General features: G+C 38.5%; 1 long non-coding RNA gene across 1 annotated transcript in view; it reads left to right on the top strand.

Moving 5' to 3' along the window:
- Nucleotides 1-19,458, top strand: part of LOC115847917 (uncharacterized) — a 279,707-nt gene that overhangs the window by 24,319 nt on the left and 235,930 nt on the right. The gene's annotated exons all lie outside the window — the stretch shown is intronic.

A 19,458-nucleotide genomic window follows, 5' to 3' on the forward strand; every position in this document is an offset into this window, starting at 1 on the left:
ACCTAATAATCTTTCGTGTAATGTACAAGACACTGAGCCTATGACTTTTGAAGCTTTTCAGACCAGGGGAGTCTGTGCTCCTTTGTCTTAAGTTCCCCTCTGATTCTCCCCTCTTTACCTCCACAAGCTTCATTTACTCTTCTTGTCAATAGACAGTCTGGGGCTGCTTATATGCGAGTAGTGGAACTGTTTGCAAAGTTATAAGAAAATTAAGCTAACATTACATTACATTCATTTAACTCTATAATCTTTATTTGGTAGGAGCAAGTGTTGTTCAAGTGTACTTATATATACCTTAATTATACATTGTGTTTTGAAAAGGCCTTGCTTTGGTCTATTAGGATGCTTTGTTACAAGTGACAGAAATCCAACTCAAATGAACTCAAGCAAAAAAGAGAATTTATTGGCTCTTTTAACCAGAAAGTCCAGGTGTGGAACTGAATTTAGCACAGCTCTATCTAGAGACTCAACAGAATTCCTGGCTCTCTTGCCCTCTGTCTCTCAATTCAGCATTCCTCGGGGTATTGGCATCATTCTCAGATAGATTCTGTGTGTGTGGTAGTTAAAGATGGCCACTGGCACCTCTAGACTTATCTGGTCTTTATAAGTCGAGATCAGAGAGAGAGAGATCCCATATACTGGATTTCATCAGGATACCCTGTTGGTCCTGTGTTAGTCATATGCTCACCCTTTGCACTAACCTCTGTGAACAACAGAAGAGGGTATAAAGATTTAGCTAGCCTAGGAACTGTCCCAGCTCATGAAGCCAGAGCTGAGTGAGGCCCTCTGATTGACAGTCTCCAGATCCACATGGGGTGAAAGAGGAGCAAGTGCCTAGTGGATGCTGGGCAGACACAAACAACAGATGTCCACTGCATTTGGTAAGGTGTTATTAAACACTTCTAAGTGAAAGGAGCACTGGCTTTCATTTGCCACAAAAATGCAGAGCTGCTATTAATAATATTGCTGCATTTATTTATCTTTGTAACCATCTCAAATATTCTAGGGATCTATTTAACTCATTCTCTCTTAATCTTTCTTATGGTAATATAATACCTTTTCACTGAATTAACATTCAGTGTCAACTCTTAATATCAATTTTTTAATTTTATCAAGTTTTTTTAAATATTCTCATTGTGATTGCTTGCATAGACTGTGTTTATTTCACAGTAAAAATCACAAGTGTCCTAGTTAAGAGAGATCATTTAAGAAGTGGTTCCTCTTTGTTAAGTTAAATGTTGTTGATGGTGTTTGTTTACCTAGAATTAAAAAAATTTTTCTGAATGGAATTTGTCTCAAATTCTTGCTAAAGACTAGAAAACAGTTTTTAAGTGACCACCGTTATAAGCTTCAAGTAAACCACATTTCCCTTGTATAGGACATTTTCAATTCTCAGACCTTGACCCTGATAAACTTTCTGATGGGGGAAAATTCTAAAACACATATGAAGGAGAGAATTACATTCAGGTGTTTTAAATAGCAAGTCCAAATACAGTAATCTTTTTTTTTTTTCTTACTCATAAATTAGGACAGCTCCAGCTTTTAAAATAGAGTGAGAAGAAGGGGTGGCATACATACAGAACAAACCAACATTTAAATATAGCACATTAGAATTCTTTGCATATCAAAGACAAGTAATAAAATGTAAGTTGATTTTGGCTTTAGAAAACATGTTCGATGTTGGCTGGTTATACCACGTTGCTATCCTCTAGAGCTTGGCATGGGCCCTCTGTCACAGGAAGAAAGAAAAGGTGAAATCATTACAAAAAGGCCCTGCTGTATTGTTATCATTAAATCTCTTTGGACTATGTCCAGTGTAGATACATTATATACAGAATTCCTATGCATGTGGTTAATTTTAGCAAGAGCATATCTTGTTCCCTCAATCTACTGGCCATAAATTAGAAGCATTATGTGATAGAGTGACTTGTTCTTAGGAAATACATACTGAAATATTTAGTGGTAAAGGGCACGATGTCTCCAACTTGTTCTCAAATTGTTTACAATAAAAACATGATGTTCTACTATCTAAATGTTTAATAATTTATTTAATCAGTCCTATGTGGGTAACTACATGTGAAGGCAGATGAGAAAACTGGATAACTTCAACTCAGGTGACTGGGTTTTCTTCCAGTAGCTTTATTATTTGGCTTGAAGTGCTATACATTCCAAAATTTTAGACCCTATTCCAAAGACAATATACATGCTATTAGAGTTATAATTGAGTTGACTATATACTTAAAATATCACCTCAAATGACTTCTGATAAAATGTGGGAATGGTGTCATTAATAGATGAGAGATTTCAACACCATTTTAGAAGATAGCAGAGAATAAGATGCTAGAACCTGAGTCTTCCATTTGAAAAGGCCCACTGAGTGCCTAGAATAGTGAATGAAAAGAGACCCTTATAAAGCAAGTCTTCATAAAATTTTAGCACCCTGTGATTAAAGAGAAAATGCTGGAAGATCAGGTCATTTGTCATAGGTAATAGAATGGCATAGTACATCTTAGTAGAAATTTTGGAAGGTAGATGACAATGAAGCAATGCCACTAGAATTCTGAGAAAAATTGGTTTTCACCCTAGAATTTTATATTCAGCTGAGCAATCAATTGTAAAGGTAAAGACAATTTTAGGTAAGTGAAGTTTTAAAAAATTAACCTCCCTTGAGCCTTTTCTTAGGAAGTGACTGGAAGGTCAATCCCAACAAAATGAGGGCACAACCCAAGAAAGATAAAGTCCCAAAGCCCAAGAAACGCGGGATCCAACACAGGAGATTGGTGAAGGAAGTCTCAGCTTTGCATCAAACCTAGAGAGCCACCAGTTGCAGACTGGAGCAAGAGGGTAGGACTTCCCTAATGGAAGTAGGGAAGAAATGAAATGGATGGATTATCTGATAACACTAGACTGCTCAGAAAATAATGTTGATAGGTCTGTGATAAATCTGCTGAAGCATTTGGAAAAAATTGTCAAAATTTCTAGTATTGATGAACTAAGGAATTTCAGTATAAATAGGTTACTTAGAAGCACAAAGGTTAAATAACTAGAGAAATAGCTATACAGATGAAAATAGGTATTCATGGGGAAGAATAGAGCAGGGTCTGATGAATTTGATTATCAGCTTTTTAGTACCCTGTGATTATATTATCAAGTATATCAGTTATATTGATTAAAAATCAAGTGGAAATAAAAACAGTTCAAACTGAAATAAACCATTGAAAGATGTTAGGGGAAACTGGGTGTGGGGTATATAGGAACTCTGTCTTCACAATTTTCCTGTAAATGTCAATCTGTTCTGAAAGATAAAGTCTCAAAAAATTTAATTGGAGAAACAAGAAAGATGAAACAAAGAAAAGAGTACAATATAATATGCACTATATCACATATTAAATATAGTATAAAATTAATGAACATCCAGATATACAGAAAATAAAATTAATTTTATGATTGATTTTCAGAACAATTAAGATAAAATATTGCATTATTGTTAATAAATATTTTTTATACATCTATGTCTTCTATTTTGAATCATTCAATATTACCAGTTTATTCTTCTTCATGGAAACATATATTTTAAATAATGAATGACTCCATGTTTAAGATTAAGTGACTAACATTTTTTTTTCATCAGTGGATTACTGTAGTTTTGGATTATGACTATTTAAGTTCACTTCTTCTCTCCCGTTTAATCATCCTAAATCACTAAGAGTAGATCACCTTGGAAGCTGTGTAGGATGAGTTGGGGGTGGGGTGGTCAGTGGGCGTATGTGGCTAGGACACATCTTCAAATATTGCGCTATCTGTTGTTGAGCGTTTAGCTCCCCCGTTCTTTTCCATGTGTTTGGCTAAATGGTAGACTGAATTCATAGGAATTATGTGACTTATCTGCTGATCTACTGGTACAGTGGGGCTTAGAAATCAAGATTCTGATGCCAGGAGCAGGAGTGCAACTGTCCCAGGGCACCAAAGATATATGCTGTTTACTGTTGCTGTCATCAGAACAGGCACTAAACTTGCAGGCATAAACCCCAACACAGTAAGATTGACTTTGAAGCAAAACCATGGTGAGCTTACAGTGCCTACATTGGGCTCTCTAGCAAGTTTTAAGGCAGGTGTACTTATTTCCTTACTACTTTCTATACTTTTAGAATCACTTTTTATATTTTGAGAACTAGATATTGCAGGAAACTCCTCTCAAACCTTGTTTTCTCTCTGTAGATCCAGCAAATGAAAATGACAGTCCTGCAATAGCTAAATATCTAAGCTTTAAAAATGTTTTAAAAGCCCTAATTGGCATAATAACCTGCAATTTTCTTCTCTATTTGGCATTACCCATTTTATATCTTGCACTTCCAGTTTCCCTCAATCACATAATTATCAGATATTCTTGTGGATTGTAAAAGATGGTTTTAATGTCATATTCTTTAATTAATTGACCAGTTTGCTTCCATTTTCTGTAATCTCTTGTTGCTTGGGCTTCCTGCCTATGGGACATAGTTTAATTTGTAGTATCCTTTGAGGCCTTTTTCCTTGATTTATTGACTTCTATACTAGTTTCTGATCCAAGTGAGAAATCTTAGAAGTGCTACAGAGAACGTTTTTCTCACTGTATGTGCAGATTAAGCTTCCTTAAGAGTAATACCATTTCTGGGTGCAAGACTGAATTGACCATCTGTTCTGTTGATTTTTAGTGTGTGAATAATTGTTAAATAAACTTCATTCTCTTGGTCATTCCCTTGACTTTTGAACTTGTTTGCAGCTCTTTTGCTGGTTGTTATATACTGAATGTGTGTGTTCCCTCAAAATTTTTGTGTTGAAGCCATACCCCACAATGTGATAGAATTTGGAGGTGGGGCCTGTGGGCAATATTTAGGTTTAGATGAAGTCAAAAGGGTAGTGCCCCCATGACGGAATTAATGCCCTTATAAGAAAAGACACAAGAGCTCTCTCACTAGCACATATGGAGGAAAGACCATGTGGACACACAATGAGAAGGCAGCTGTCTACAAGCCAGGACTGCCCTCACCAAGAACTGAATCTGCTGACACCTCGATCTTGGGCTTCCTAGCCTCTAAAACTATGAAATAAATGTTTGTTGTTTAAGCCACAGATCAGTCTATGGTATTTTGTTATAGCAGCCCAGCTGTCTAAGACACAGGCCTTCTCCAGCTTCTACAGTTTGGGGATTCAATATGAATAGACTAAGGAAATTAAACCTTAGGCAGTTATTGAACATGTGGAGGTGATATTCTCCTACTTCCTTTAGACCTAACACTCATTCATTCATTTTTCCTGGGACCATACTCTAAAACCAAATATAAAAATAAATTATTTTTAGAGGTAATATCTTTATGTTTGTAAGTATCTTATTTATCCTTTCATTTGGCCATGTTGAGCATTTTTTTTTGTCAACAACCTAAATGACAGCTGTAGTGTAAGTATCTCATTTTTCCTTTCTCTGGTGTCCATTCCCCTACAACCTGGTTACAACGTTTTGTTTTCTTTGGGAAATTACCTTTCCCTATTCTCACTCCCCAGTCCATGTGGTTGGATGGAGGCTTACCTCATTCATGGCTCCAGACATGAGTATGTTATTCAGATTATTCAGACCAGGACATTCAGAGAAATACATTCTCCTAACTCCACTGATTGGTTCTGAAAAGGACATGTGACTTATTTCAGACAGGCCAATGGGAGATAGGTCCAAGTCTTTTGCTGAAATCACTAGAACAGAGGCTCTAGCCATAAAGAGGAAAGCAATGCTGAGAGGTGGAGGGAGGGAGAGCAATCAGGTGATATTTGATTACTTGGATACAGTTGTATCTGAATCCACACCAGATTTTTTGGTCATGTGAGCCAATAAATATCCTCTTTGGCTTAGGTCAGTTTTAATTGGATCTTTATTAATTATAACTGAAAGAGTGCTAAGTGGCATGATTACTAAATTCACAGACAGTAAGAGGCATGAAGAGATGATAGAGAATCTGTTAGATGACAGACTCAAAATCCAGAAAGATCTTGGCTAAAAAGAAGAGTAACAACTAATAAAACAAAGTGTAATAGTGATAAATGTAAAGTCCCATACTTGCTTCAAATCATCAGCTGGGCGAAATGAGGCGGGCATGGATAAATAGTTACCCATATGAAAAAAATTTATTGGCTTTAGTGAACTGTCGGGTCAATCACAGTTATTAATGTGATGAATCTGCTAGGAATATGTTACAGTCTGTTCCATCAACCTATTCGCCTGTCCTTGTGCCCATGCCACACTGTACCATACTGTCTTGATTACTATAGCTATATTGTGAGTATGAAAAATCAGGTGTAACTCTGTCAACTTTGCTCTTCTAAATTGTTGGCTATTCTATATCCTTTGCATTTTAATATAAATGAAATATTTTGAGTTTCCTCAAATCAAGATGAATTATATAAGAATTGCATAAGTTTTCAAGCTGGTGGGCCTAGTGAATTATAAATTGTTTTTAATGCCATTTGACACTTTAGCTGGTTAAAAAAAAAATACCTGTTATCTTTTAAAAGTCCTATGGGAAAATAAGTATTGAAATATGCCAGGTCTTTATATTTATCTCTATAAACCTATAATGCATAGTATATTTATGGAGTAACACATAAGATACAGCTAACAGTATTTTGCTCTGGTGCAGGGAGAGGATGGAATCAGTGTCTGGTAGAGAAGGATTACTTTTTTGTGTACCCTTAAAATCTTTTAATTTAAAAAATGTAACAAAAAATTTCAAAATAAATATGTAATATACGTTATTATTCATGTATGTTTGAGATCTATCTCTAAATCAGAATTCCTTTGTATGCATGAAATCTGTTTATATTTGTGACTGTGGGTGCTGTTTGTAGTTAATGTCACGGTAGTTCGCCCTCTTTATTCTGCTTTATTCCGTCGGTCAGCCAATCACCTGGACTTTAAGGACTTTAATCAATTGATCTCTTATATTATGCATCTTTTTTTTTTTTTTTTTTTTTTGCGGTACGTGGGTCTCTCACTGCTGTGGCCTCTCCCATTGTGGAGCACAGACTCCAGACGTGCAGGTTCAGCGGCCATGGCTCATGGGCTTAGTTGCTCCACGGCATGTGGGATCTTCCCGGACCGGGGCACAAACCCGAGTCCCCTGCATCGGCAGGCGGACTCTCAACCACTGCGCCACCAGGGAAGCCCTATTATGCATCTTTGATGTACCTCCTAAGCTTTTTATGACTGCTCTTTATTCCAAATACAGAATTATGCTTTAGGGCTTACAGCTCTTTTTAAGTGCTTCCTGTTGTTGCTCAGCTTATCTTACAGTTTCTTGTGTACCCTAACTTTATTTAATTTATCCTGGCCTCAGTTGCCTCATCTGTGAAAGTTGTTGGGTAAAGTGTGGTCCAAAGTCCCTTCTAGTCCTGTGAGTTCCTAAGTCTGTCTTCCATTTCATTTCATTCCATTCCATTTGTGACCCAGATAGATGGGGATGACACAAATCTTCAAGACAAAATGTGACTGACTTTCACAGAGTGTTCAAGCTTCAGCAAAGTTATGTCACTCTTTGCTACTCCTTAGGCCTATGATTCACAGTTCTAGTTTTAGGATGTCCATAGTTATCAGCAGGTGTGATATATTGAATCATTGGCCCCTCCTTGCATCCACAGTGTTGTCATGACTTTGTTGTGGGCAAACTGTACTTCCTCAACACTTGACTTACTTTGGCTCATGACATATGGGCAGAAGTTGTGCCATTTTTCAGCCTAGGACTTAAGAGGCTTTACATACTTCCAGCAGTTATCTTGTGCTTCTGTTTCTGCTGGTTCAAGGAGAATGAGACTTACGGGGAGCAGACTTACAGATCCAAGTGAGAATCAGGGCTATCCTGGGCACTGAAGCCTGAAGCAGAGCCTCTCAGTTGAGCTTAGTTTGGATCAGCTGACTCCCAGCCGACCTGTAGATCTTCAAGAATAAATGATTATTATGTCTTGGTGTGGTCTGTGACAGCACTTTTGTGACAACAAACTGATACAACAGGCACCATTGACTTACTTCTCCCAAAATGTATTTTTAAAATAGGAAGCATACCCACATAATTCAAAAGTAAAAATATAAAAAAGTGTACAGTGAAATGTTTGCTCCAAGCCCTGTTGTCCACTCACCTAGGTCCCATCAATGTCCTGTCACCACAAATTGCCCATTTTTTTTTGTTTCTTTTATATCCTTCTAGAGTTTCTTTAAGTAAATACAAAGAGACATGAATTTTATAATCTTGGCCCCCATCCTCACCCATTTACACTGTTTTATGCTTTGCTTTTTTCATTTAATATATCTTGGGTATATTTACATACCAGTATATAGAAAGCTTCCTTATTCCTTTTTACAGCTTCATTGGACAGACATACCTTGGACATATTGTAGGTTTGGTTCCAGACCACTACAATAAAGCGAATATTGCAATAAAGCAAATGACATGAATTTTTTGGTTCTCCAGTGCGTATAAAATTTGTTTACACTATACTGTAGTCTGTTAAGTGTGCAATGGCGTTATGTCTAAAGAAACAAGGTACATACCTTGATTTAAAAATACTGTATTGCTAAAAAGTGCTAACCATCATCAGAGCCTTTAGTCTGTTATAATCTTTTTGCTGGTAGAGGGTCTTGCCGGGATGTTGATGGCTGCTGACTGATCGGGGTGCTGGTTGCTGAAGGTTGGGGTGGCTGTGGCAGTTTCTTAAGACAACAGTGAAGTTTGCCCCATTGATTGTCGCTCTGTTTCATGAGCAATTTCTCTGTAGCACACAATGCTGTTTTATAGCATTTTACCCACAGTAGAACTTTTTCAAAATTGGAGTCAATCCTCCAACAGATTGTGTGAGTTTCTTTGCCTTTAAGTGACTTTTATTTGCTTTTGAGATCTTTTGTAACTTTGGTTAAGGAATAAGTATTGTCTCATAGTGACCTATGATCTTATTTGACCAAGTGTTTTAAAACTTTTTGACAGACTTCCCAAATATAAAATTTTAATTCAGTTTCTTTTGATTTTCAGCTAGCTTTGGGGTACTTTAGAGGTCCCCTGAGGTATCTTAAAGAGAAATACTTAGCTAGGATTATTTGGTATGTTAAATTAAATGTAATCATTCGTAATTTTGGTTATTGTAACCAAGTTTCTTTATCGGTTACACTGTAATCAGATGTTTAACCATGCCTTTTAAGTCTTTTGTCATTTATAGATATTTTTGTACTCTGATGCTGTTACAAAAAGTGCTTCATCATCAAAGAGATTCATAGAAAGGCTATGGAAACAATTACAACAGTTCCACACCAAGATGATGGCTATGCGAGGATTCCAACCCATACTGACTTAAAACAAGGAGCTGCCCTGCCCTTAGGGCCCCTAGATCAGGCATCCAGAGATTTTTACTCCCTGACAGGCAGGGTGGACACCCTTACTCAGCCTTGAAACAGTTACAGAAGACAGACCATGGCCTTTCTGCTTCTCATAAGTATATGGGAGTAAAATCTCTGAGGGGGGTATGAAACAGGAGGGAAGGAGGCAGGGAACAACCTTTGAAAGAATGACATAGCCCAAGGACATGACAAACTAATTAGAATCAAATGGGTCCAAGATGGTGGACAAGTCGACCTCCACTAGACCTTGAGCCTCAGTATACGCTCACATCAGTAAGCTAAATGACACTCCCACAGGCACCATGACAGTTCCAAGACTGACCATAAGGATCAAAAAGTGGGTGGTGGCCCAATTCTTGGAAATCCCCACCCCTTCCTAAAGTAACTGGAATAGTCCTCCCACTCATTAGCCTATGAAATTACCCACTCCTATAAAAACTGACAACCCCATACCCTGGTGCCTTTCTCACCTTCTGAGATGGCTCACACACTGTCTGTGGAGTGTGTTTCTCCCAATGCCACTCTTGCCTTCTGAGATGGCCCACAGTCTGTCTGTGGAGTGTGTTTCTCTCTAAATAAATCCACTTCTTACCTAAAAAAAAAAAAAAAAAAAAAAAAAAATTGGAGTTAATCCTCTCAAACCCTGCCACTGCTTTATCAACTAAGTTTATGTAATATTCTAAATCTTTTGTTATCATTTCAACAATTTTCACAGTATCTTCTTCTACCAGGAGTAGACTCCATCTCAAGAGACCACTTTCTTTGCTCATCCATAAGAAGCAGCTCCTCATTTGTTCAAGTTTTTTCATGACATTGCAGCAATTCAGTAACATCATCAGGCTGTACTTCTAATCCTAGTTCTCTGTTTTCACCACATCTGTAGTTACTTCCTCTACTGAAGACTTGAACCCCTCAAAATCATTCATGGAGGTTGGAATCAACCTCTTCCAAACTCTTGTTAATGTTGATATTTTGACTTATCCCATGAATCACTATCTATGGTAACTGTAGCCTTATAAAATGTTCTTCAATAATAAGACTTGAAAGTCAAAACTACTTCTTGATCCATGGGCTGCAGAATGGATGTTGTATTAGCAGGCATGAAAACAACATGAATTTTGTTGTACATCTCCAACAGAGTTCTTGGGTGACCAGATGTCAATGAGCAGTAATGTTTTGAAAGGAATCTTTTTTTCTGAGTAGTAGGTCTCAACAGTGGGCATAAGCTATTCAGTAAAGCATGTTGTCAACACATGTGCTTTCATCCAGACTTTGTTATTCCATTTATAGAGCACAGGTAGAGCAGATTTAGCATAATTCCTAAGGGCCCTAGGATCTTTGGAAGGGTCAGTTAACATTGGCTTCAACTTCAAGTCACCAGCTTCTTTGGCCCCTAATAAGAGAGTCCTTTGAAACTCTAAAGCCAGGCATTGACTTTTCCTCTCTGACTATGAAAGTCCTACAGGACATCTTTTTCCAATAGAAGGGTGTTTCGTCTACATTGAAAATCTGTTGTTTAGTGTAGCCACCATCATTCATGTTCTTAGCTAGATCTTCTGGATAATCTCCTGCAGCTTCTACATCAGCACTTGCTGCTTCACCTTGCACTTTGATGTTATGGAGATGACTTCTTTTTTTAAATCTCATGAACCAACCTCTGCTAGCTTGAAACTTTGCTTCTGCAGCTTCCTCACCTCTTGCAGCCTTCACAGAATTGAAGACAGGGACTTGCTCTGGATTAGGGTTTGGCTTAAGGGAATGTTGTGGCTGTTTTGATCTTCTATCCAGACTACTAAAGCTGTCCTCACATCAGCAATAAGGCTGTTTTGCTCTCTTATTATGTGTGTGTTCACTGAAGTAGCACTTGTCATTTCCTTCAAGACCTTTTCCTTTGCATTCACAACTTGGCTCTTTGGCGCAAGAGGCCTAGCTTTTAGCATATCTCAGTTTTCAGCATGCTTTCCTCACTGAGCTTAATCATTTCTAGCTTTTGATTTAAAGTGAGCCTCTGGTGTGACTTTCTTTCACTTGAACACTTAGAGGCCATTGTATGGTTCTTAACTGGCCTAATTTCAATATCATTGTGTCTCGGGGAATAGGGAGGCCATAGGAGAGTGAGACCTGCTGGTCAGTGGAGCAATCAGAACACACACATTTATCCATTAAGTTTGCTGTCTTATGTGGGTGTGGTTTGTGGCACCCCAAAGCAACTATAGTAGTAACATCAAAGATCACTGATCATAGATCACCATAAATAATAAAATAATAATTTAAAAGTTTGGAATATTGAGGGAATTACCAAAGTGTGACATTGAGACAGGAAGTGAGCAAATGCTGTTGGAAAAATGGTGCCAATAGACTTGCTCTACGGCAGGGTTGCCACAAACCTACAATTTGTAAAAAATGCAATACCCGTGAAGCACAGTAAAAAAGAGGTGTGCCTTATACATAGGAGGGATAAACAAGGTCCTACTGTATAGCACAGGGAGCTGTATTCAATATTCTGTGATAAACTATAATGGAAAAAAAAATATATATGTACAACTGAGTCAATTTGCTGTACAGCAGAAATTAAATGCAATGTTGTAAATCAACTATACTTCAATAAAATTTAAAAAAAAGGTGGGAGGGTGCCTGTATACCGTAATAAAGAGAATCCAGTCCCCTACTGATGGTCATTTGGTTTGTTTTCTATCTTTTACTGCAATGCAAGTATATCTGTATGATAAATTCTCAGAAAAAGAAGATGTATGTAAATGGAATTTTGATAGTTACTGCCAATTGTCCTTCATAAGGGAACAAATAAATTTTAATTTGGAAGAGATATTGTAAATATCTAACAGCCTTTTTCTTTAATCTGGAGGAAGAGTGTAATATTTCACACAGGAAGCCATCCCATTGACCTTCCAGGAGGACATGAGATGATCTTTTCAGAGAACTGACATCAAATACCAGAAAGTTCTCAACACTTTACAGGTATCAGCTTTTTAAATCCTCACAACATCCTATGAAGGAGGTACTGTTACTACCCTCATCTTAAAGATGAGGAGATTTATATGGAAGGAAGCTGAGTGACCTGCGTGAGTTCACTCAGGTAGAAAGCAATAAAGCTAGGATTCTAACTTATGTAGACTTACTCTAGGGTAAGACAGCTAAGCCATAACTTCTGTAAAATTGCTTTTAAAATAAAGGCATAATTAAGCTAATATTACGATAATAGCCTAAAATATTTTTTCTCACATGTCCTGTTTTGATAATATCTTTCAAAATGTAATCCAGGGACTTCCCTGGAGGTCCAGTGGCTAAGACACCACACTCTCAGTGCAGGAGGCCAGGGTTTGATCCCTGATTGGGGAACTAGATCCCACATACATGCTGCAACTAAGAGTTTGCGTGCCACAGCTAAGAAGTCCGCATGCCGCAACTAGAAGATCCGCATGCTGCAACGAAGATCCTGAGTGCTGCAACTAAGCCCTGGTGCAGCCAAAATAAATAAATAAATAGTTAATTAATTTAAAAAAAAAAGTAATCCGTAGGATTCCCTGGTGGCACAGTGGTTGAGAGTCCGCCTGCCGATGCAGGGGACACGGGTTCGTGCCCCGGTTCGGGAAGATCCCACATGCCACGGAGCGGCTAGGCCCGTGAGCCATGGCCGCTGAGCCTGCGCGTCCGGAGCTTGTGCTCCACAACGGGAGAGGCCACAACAGTGAGAGGCCTGCGTACCGCAAAAAAAAAAAAAAAAAAGTAATCCGTAAATTTTGTGTGTGTGTGTGTGTGTGTGTGCATGTGTGCATGTGTGCATGTGTGCATTTGGATGTTATTTGACTGTACCTATAGGACTGTGGGAAAATTCCACTTATAAAACTGAAGGTACATTAGAAACCATTATAAAATGGCCTCATTTTTAAAAGTCCGTGATTCTAATTATTGGTTGAACTTCTAGAAACTGTGTTTTCTAAAACATGTTTTGGAAAATGAGTCTAAGTTTCTACAATTTGCTAAGTGGCTAATTTGCCTTTGGCACAGTTAAAAAAAAATCACATCCTATATATTCATTTAACATTCATATCACTTCTGTGAATTGTAGGTGTTAATATACTGATTTCACAAATGAGAAAATTGAAACTCAGAGTCAGGGGTTGATTCGCCCAGATAGGATGATAATGATGATGGGTGAGTTTTCTGAGTATTTACTATACGCCACGCACATTGCTAGACCTACTTTACATGGACCTATTTAATCTTCACAACAATTCTGTGAGTAGTTACTCTTTTTTTTTTTTAATAGATTTATTTATTAATTTATTTATTTTTGGCTGCGTTGGGTCTTCGTTGCTGTCCGCGGGCTTTCTCTAGTTGCAGCCAGTGGGGGCTGCTCTTCGTTGTGGTGCGCGGGCTTCTCATTGCGGTGGCCTCTCTTGTTGCGGAGCACGGGCTCTAGGCGCGCGGGCTTCAGTAGCGGTGGCGCGTGTGCTCTAGAGCGCAGACTAACTAGTTGTGGCACACGGGCTTAGTTGCTCCGCGGCATATGGGATCTTCCTGGACCAGGGCTCGAACCCGTGTCCCCTGCTTTGGCAGGCGGATTCTTAACCACTGTCCCACCAGGGAAACCCTGAGTAGTTACTCTTAACTCTCCATATTTTACAGATGATAAGATAAGGATTTAAAGAAATGTAGAAGCTTTCTCAAGGCCGTGTAGCTAGGAAGTGGTAATTAGGCACTTAATCCAGGTTTGTTTTGATGGTCAGTTTAATGTATCAATTTAGCTAGGCTATGGTCATCACAGTAATACTCATTCAAACACCAGTCTAGGTGTTGCTATGAAGGTATTCTGTAGAGGTGATTAAAGTCCATAATCACATGACTTAAGGTAAGGGAGACCTAGAGAATCTGTGAGGGTCTGACTTAACCAGGTGAAAGGTCATAAGAGCAGAGCTGAAGCTTTCCTGAACCAGACATTCTGCCTGTGGACTGGAGCTTCAGCTGCCTGAGAGTCTAGACTGCCCTTCCTGATGGTTTGCCCTGTGGACTTGAGCCTTGCCTAGCCAGTCCTCAAATCTTTGCAATAAATCTGTTAATATAAATCTCCTACTGCATCTGTTTCTCTGACTGAAACCTGACTGATCCATTTGTCTAAACCCAAAGCTCAAGCACTAACCAGAATGCTATACTCATTCTTTGTATATGGCAGGTTAGGAATTTGAACCTGAGTCCAGAGCACGCTAGCTTTTATATTTTGTACCCTCAAGCTTGATAAGCATTTTGAAGGCAGACACTAGGTTTTACTTATCTCCTCTTTCCTATATGTGTATCATGCACATAAGACCCACAGCTCTGTTGTCAAAATGATTTCTGTCACACCTGCACACAGCCATTTGTCATTTGTCTTCTTGCTTTTGTCCTGTCTCAAATTTGGAGGCCATCGTTATTTTTCCTTTTCTAACTTTTCTTTTACTTCTTTTTAAATTTCTCTTTAATTTCTCTTAAACTTCTCTTTTAATTCTTAACTTACAAGCTTTTAGGAACTTAGAACTTTAGTCAATATTGCTGCACCCTGTCTTATCAATTATTAGGGAGTGTCCTTGCTAATGCAAAACCTTAATGGGATCAAGAGGTGATATTCTCTGAGAGTTGGGTGGTGATTTGATTTAGCTGTTTGTGTTACAGTTCTTCCAGGGCTGGACCTCTGACAAATATTTTTTGTTTTAATAAATTTATTTATTTATTTATTTATGGCTGCATTGGGTCTTTGTCGCTGTGTGCTGGCTTTCTCTAGTTGCAACGAGTGGGGGCTACTCTTTGTTGCAATGTGTGGGCTTCTCATTGAGGTGGCTTCTCTTGTTGCAGAGCATGGGCTCTAGGTGCGCGGGCTCAGTAGTTGTGGCACACGGCCTTAGTTGCTCCACAGCATGTGGGATCTTCCCGGACTAGGACTTGAACCCGTGTCCCCTGCATTGGCAGGCGGATTCTTAACCACTGTGCCATGAGGGAAGTCCTTCTGACAAATATTGATAAGCAAAATTCAAAACTTTTAAATTCCCTAATGAGTATAGTTGGAATGGGAGGAATATGTTCCTTACTGTAGATAAGCACTAATTCCAAGGTCAAAATGTTATCAAATAGCAGATCCTAAGGGTTGATTAAGGGATAGGTCCCAAAAGACAACACTCTTTTGTTTTTCTTTTTCTCTATCTGTATTTTGTCTCTTAAGTAAGATCCTTCTTTAACATTTTCTCATCTCCTGTCAATTAGGCTCAAAGTAAATCCTTTGCTAAGAGAGTAAGAGGTCCTCCTCAGAACTTTTTATAACTTAACTGACCCATTTTCAGTGGTAATAAATTCCTTAACTTTTATGTACTGTGGTCACATTTTTTCATAGTTCTTAAAGATATTGCTGATATTAAAAATAATTTGTAGTTATGTAACACTTCATGTTATTATTATGAGTCAATAAATCTTTTCTTTGGGGCACCAGAAAAAAGATCTGTGTGCTTGTTGCTATTGTAAATACTAAGAAAACACGATATAAAAATAGTAGGTCCCCTCTTAGCATTTACTTCAGTCATAATAGAATTAGACTAGAGCTTAAATTTTTGACTCTGGTTAGAGATTAAGGCACTAATTTTATTTGTTTACATGGATCACAGACTATGTAAGCTGAGCCACAAAATGTGGAATGTGTCTCACTTTCCTAGTTTACAAAAATTTATGTTAAATTTTATTTAGGCTACATTTATTTTATATAGAAAGTAAAACCACATACATGTTTCGAAAAGTCCTGAAGTCAGTATAAAAGCCAAGTTAATTATTTAAGTTTACTCCAAGTAATTTAGTTGCTGGTACTGTGTAGCCTTCCTTACTTTGCCCTGTGGAAAACGTAGGTATCTATGCACTTAGTCCCCTTGCTAATCTTTCTTTTCTTCTGCAAGAAATTTGTAAAGAATATTTCCCTACGTTGGAGTCATGCAGAAGATATGTAAACATCCAACACACTTCTGCAAATTGGTAAAGTATAAACTTGGGCATGTTCATCTTCTCCCAATAAAGGCTACCAAGGGAAAAGTGCAGAAAAACTATTTTGAAATCTAAACCAGTAAGATCCAATGCAACTATCAAAAGACAAAGAAGGAATCAAACCTCATTTGCTTACTTTCAAGCACAAATTACTTGATAAGGAAGCTTGTTTAGATTAAGTAAGCATAAACATGCTCCAGGGAGGTCAGTGATTATTATTGTTGATCATGCAAGGTTATAGAATGCTTCATTATACTAAAGCCAGTTTCTTTTCCTAAAGGAGCTCCATTTGTGTTATCCCTAGACAATGCAAAAGGAGCATTTCACCCCCAGAAAGTAAATAAAAATGATTATTCTGCATTTTTTCCATTGGCATTAAAATGTAACTGCTAACCACATGACTTGTACTAAGGGCAAGGCTGCCTTGAAACTTTATAATTTCTCCAATGTGATAGCATTTAAGCAAGACCTGGTAAAGAAAACTTTTGCAAAGAGAGAATGGAACTCTCTAAAGGATGTGACTGCCTTCTCCTACTCACTCTCCTTGGTAGGTACACAAAACTTAAGAGACCTCTCATTTTTTTAGGATGCCTGAGTTTGAATCCTGCTCCCCAACTTTCTAGTTATGTGTTTGTGCCTAACAGTCACTAGGACTATTCACTAATATTCTGGTCTCCTCCTTTGGGCACAAGGTAGGTTTGTATTTTTCTTCTTTGAAATAGGTCATGGGGCTTCCCTGGTGGTGCCTGGTTAAGAATCTGCCTGCCAGTGCAGGGTACATGGGTTCGAGCCCTGGTCGGGGAAGATCCCACATGCTGCTGAGCAATTAAGCCCATGCGCCACAACTTCTGAGCCTGCGCTCTAGAGCCCGCGAGCCACAACTACTGAGCCCGTGTGCCACAACTACTGAAGCCCGCTCGCCTAGAGCCTGTGCTCCGCAACAAGAGAAGCCACTGCAATGAGAAGCCCGCGCTCCACAACGCCCCACTCGTCGCAACTAGAGAAAGCCCACACGCAGCAACGAAGATCCAACCCAGCCAAAAATAAAATAAAATAAAACAAAAAGAAATAGGTCATGGCCACATGACTTGTAGGGAGGAGTCAGGGCATAAGTCGCCATCTTTCTCTTCTCCCTGCATGGCAACTAACTTTTGTTTCAGACAGCAGATGCTCCATCATTCTACAAAGAGCAGAACCCTTGCCACGTCACATGGATAGATAGCATGAATGAAAAATAAAACTGGGGCTTCCCTGGTGGCGCAGTGGTTGAGAGTCCGCCTGCTGTTGCAGGGGACACGGGTTCATGTCCCGGTCCGGGAAGATCCCACATGCCGCGGAGCGGCTAGGCTCGTGAGCCATGGCCGCTGAGCCTGCGTGTCCGGAGCCTATGCTCCGCAACAGGAGAGGCCACAGCAGTGAGAGGCCCGCGTACCGAAAAAAAAAAAAAAAAGAGAAGAAAGAAATAACATAGTTTCTGACCCTTATTATCTATCCAGTATGTGTGATCATTCTGAACTATAAGGGCATGTGATTTCTGAAAAACAATAAAAGGCAATACTTTTGTACATATAGGGCATTTGTTTTCTCATTGGCACCTCTTTGTCCTTTCTATAGAACAGCCGTTGGACTTTGCTCGTGGGGAGCAAAGCAAATGTGACTGTGGAGGTTCTATTTTGCTTCAACCAGTCTAGAGTGCTTAGATGTTAGGAATTTGAATCATGAGTGACAGAATGACTGAAACAATTGGAATAGAATTGTTGTAGCAGCAAAATCCTGAAGAGGAAAAGAAAAGTCTGTTTAGACCTCCAGAACTGCCTGATTCCTGATCTTTCCATGGTTTCTCGGGGTATATCACACCTTCCAGAAGTTCATTTTCTACTTTAGTCCATTTCTGTTGCTTATAACCAAAAAAGTTTTGTGTTTTATGTTTCACAGTGATGACTAAGGCTAAACACACATTTTGTATGTTATTTAGTTTTAAAATATATTGAACAAGAAGATATATTTTCTCAGAATAGAACTTTAATGATTTTGGGTACAGACAATTTCTAAATTGGGAGGATATCTACCATTTATTGAGCATATACTACTTGCCAAGTACCATGTGAAATGCTTTATGTATGTAATGGGTATGTGTGAATAGTCACTTGTTTTTTTGTTTTTTTGGGGTTTTTTTGCGGTACGCGGGCCTCTCACACTTGTCGCCTCTCCCGTTGCGGAGCACAGGCTCCGGGTGCGCAGGCTCAGCGGCCATGGCTCATGGGCCTAGCTGCTCCGCGGCATGTGGGATCCTCCCGGACCGGGGCATGAACCCGTGTCCCCTGCATCGGCAGGCGGACTCTCAACCACTGCGCCACCAGGGAAGCCCTAGTTACTTGTTTTTAAATATATATGTATAAAGATTTATTTGTCATTACAATGATTCGGCGAGTAAGATATTACTATCCTTATTTTTACATATGAAGAAGCTGAAGCCTAGACTAGTTAATTTGGCAGTCTCACAACTGGAAAGTGGTGGAGCTAGGATTTATATCAGGTCTGGTTGCCTTAATGACATGATAAGTTGCCTCCCATATCAGAAATAATATGATTTTTTTTTTGGACTCAATTATAAGCCAATACCTGCTCAGAAATTAGGTATATATTCTCTCTCTTTTTAAAATGGCTCTGAAAGCAAAGAAGACTAAATGCCAATAAAAATAAGAGCAGATTTACAACACATCTCAAAAGTAAAATGGTTGTAAATAGATCAGTCCTCTAGTCTTGTATGTTACTACATTTGTTTCACATTTATTTTCAAAAGAGAGATATTTAATTCAGTTACCCTAGATGATTCTAAGATTAGTCAGAACTTTATACTTTAAAATGTATTTAAATTTTAATTAAATTAGAATTTCATATCCTATTTTGTAGGATCTGGTATTTTTTCCTGTTTCTTTATAAATGATTGCAAATTTAGAATGTTCATAATGCAGTATAGAGCAGGGAAGCAAGTGAGATTGTTCAACTAAGAATCATTAGTAACTTCACTATCATGG

Source organism: Globicephala melas, chromosome 3 (genome assembly GCF_963455315.2).
Source record: "Globicephala melas chromosome 3, mGloMel1.2, whole genome shotgun sequence".
NCBI lineage: Eukaryota > Metazoa > Chordata > Mammalia > Artiodactyla > Delphinidae > Globicephala > Globicephala melas.